Genomic DNA, 2,878 nt, shown 5'->3' with positions numbered 1-2,878 from the left:
TAACATTACTATGTTGTTATTATGCTTTTATTTTTTTAATTTATTTTTAGGGTCTTATAATTATTTATTTTGTTTGTAATGCCAGTATTGTATTTGTATGGCCTTAAGCCGTATTTGTCTGTATTTGTTCTAGCTTAATTTTTAAGCTATTGCATAGCTTCTATCGCAGGCCTTGAGCGCGGGGACTAAATCCAGAAATTCCGTAACGAAAAAACCTCACGCTCCCCACTCCGACGGGCACGGAGGTGTGGCTTGAAGGCCGTGCATCGTCTAACGTCGTGTCAGTTCGGCAGTCTTCGACACGGCGCTGTGTGTCGTGCGATTAGACGTATTGTACGACTTTACGGAACTCGCCCGAATCGAGACGAGCTGCTCCGAAATCGGACGAATACATAATCAGCTGTTTGTGAGAAAGTATATAGGTGTATAAGTATTTATCTACAACAGTGAACGGCTGTACTTGTAAAATTTGTGTATAAAGTGTTTTGAATATGAATGAACAAAGTGCATTTATTATTAATGAAGAAAGTCACGAAAAAATAGTGAAAGAAGACGAGTGAGTACTCTATATACATACATTTTATTATTATCACAAATGCAGTATTAATTCTAAATTGAAAATATAATACTGCTATAAAGATAACCTCAATTATTTATACCTAGATATTTTCGTTTTATAGAGAAGAAAAGCGTAAAGAGCTAAAAAGAAAAAAGACTAATGCACGTCAAAGGGCATATTATCAGCGTCAGAAAGATTTGAAAAAAAATGCAGGAATAATAAAAAAAACAGTACCAAAATCAAATGCTGAACGTCAAAGGAAATTTCGTCAACATAATGCAGAAAAATCTTACATGGATATGTAAGTTGATTTAATAATATTATTTCTTATTTATTTTTATCTATCTACAAACAAATTGTAATATATGCTTCAATATTATTTAATTTAAGGATTGTATCATTTTTTTTTACAGAAAAAGACGAAAATTGTGCAGTAATGAAGACAATATCGTGCGATGTAGCGCTGTTGAAAATATAGAAAATGTAACGCTACAAGAAAATCAATTTCACAGCCAACAACTTCATATTTATGAACAGCGTAATGAATGCATTACTCCTGAAGTTATTCTACACAGAAACACAGCAATTCCTGGCGATGGTAATTGTCTATTCCACTCGCTCATAAGTGTTTTGCAACTTAATATTGAGAGTTGTGACTTGAGAAATCAGTTGCGCGATTCACCCTATTTAAACTCCTGCCACAATCCGCAAGAAGCATATAACATTCTATCCAGCAGTAATGGTTACGGAGATTTGGATTGTTTGTACTTATTCTCTAAAATGTACAATCAAAATATTTGTGTACATTATTGTTTTTACAACATAACTACAACGAATGAAGACACTATCTTTTGTCATTTTAAAGCGAATGATACACAAAACTGGATTCATCTTCATCTTCGTGAACAACATTTCACACCTTTTTATGAAGTATCAGATTTATTGGAGACAGTACAAGACGCTACCCAAAATGAAGCCCATGTTGATGCCAATATTGAACTATTGCGTGATAATTACGATGAAGATCCTACAGAAGATAACCATAACAATCATGGAAATGAAATTGGGATTGATAGAGAAGATCGAATTGGTGAAAATAATACGGATTTCATTGATGATGATACTATTCCAGTTTATACAAATTATCGTAAACACAGTACAAGTCATATTGATTTTTATAACGAATTTACGAGTAATTCATTCGGTCATTCTTGTATTATTTGCGACAGACTATGGTGGAAAGGAGACTTGAAAAAGTCGACCAGTAAACATGAAAGTATTTTGAAAACAATACTACAGGTAATTTCATTTCTTAATTATTCACTTTATATTTTTTTCTTTCTATATCTTGATAATACGAACTTGATTTTTTTTAGAATTACATACCTGGTGAAATTGTTCAAGTCTGCTCTACGTGTTATACATCTCTGCAGAAAGAAAGAATTCCTCTCATGTCAACCTACAATGGTTTTGCATATCCGAAACTTCCATCACATTTACCAACGTTAAACCTTATCGAGCAACGGTTGATTTCCCCGAGAATACCGTTCATGCAGATTCGTAGACTGAGACACGTTAATGGTCAGTACGGTATTTATGGCCAGATAATTAATGTACCTGTTGAAGTTAATACAATGGTGAAACAATTGCCAAGAAACATTGAAGATGACCATTGCTTTTATGTGCATTTGAAAAAGAAGTTGATTCACAAAACTAGTTATGTCCACGGGCTTATAAATAAGAGCCATATTAAAGAGTGGTTGTCGTATTTAGTATCTACGCCTCTTTATATTTATCATGACATTAAAATCGATGAATCTTTTTTCACGGGCAATGAACGTACTTCGCAATTGAATATGGATGAAATAAGTGAACATGTGCCAATTGAAGACAATTTAGTTTCGCAGCAACAAACTCTTTTGTGGAATGATGATTATTTTTTGAGTATAGCACCCGGTGAATATAACAGGCCAATCAGTATTTTAATGGATGAACATGCGGAAGAACTATCTTTTCCGACAATCTACGGCGGTCAGTTTCGAACATACAGAGATGGTGTTATTGTTACTCCGTTCATGCAAGCTACCAGCGAACTTCGGCGTACTGATAGGCGTGCTACTGACCCACAACACCTTTTATACATCGCTGCTAAAATCATGAGGTTGAGAGTTAGTAAATGTGTCAATGTTGCGTTTAAGCATGTTGGACAAGGTACTTCAATTACAAAAGAGACCATTCAATCTGAAGAATATATAAATAATTGTTTAGAAACAAATCTCGCATTTCTTCGCTGCATACCAAATTCTGCTTGGTTTTGGT

This window comes from Vanessa cardui, chromosome 28 (genome assembly GCF_905220365.1).
Source record: "Vanessa cardui chromosome 28, ilVanCard2.1, whole genome shotgun sequence".
Classification (NCBI taxonomy): Eukaryota; Metazoa; Arthropoda; class Insecta; order Lepidoptera; family Nymphalidae; genus Vanessa; species Vanessa cardui.
The sequence above is the reverse complement of the archived record's forward strand: the minus strand, read 5'-3'. Positions refer to the sequence as shown.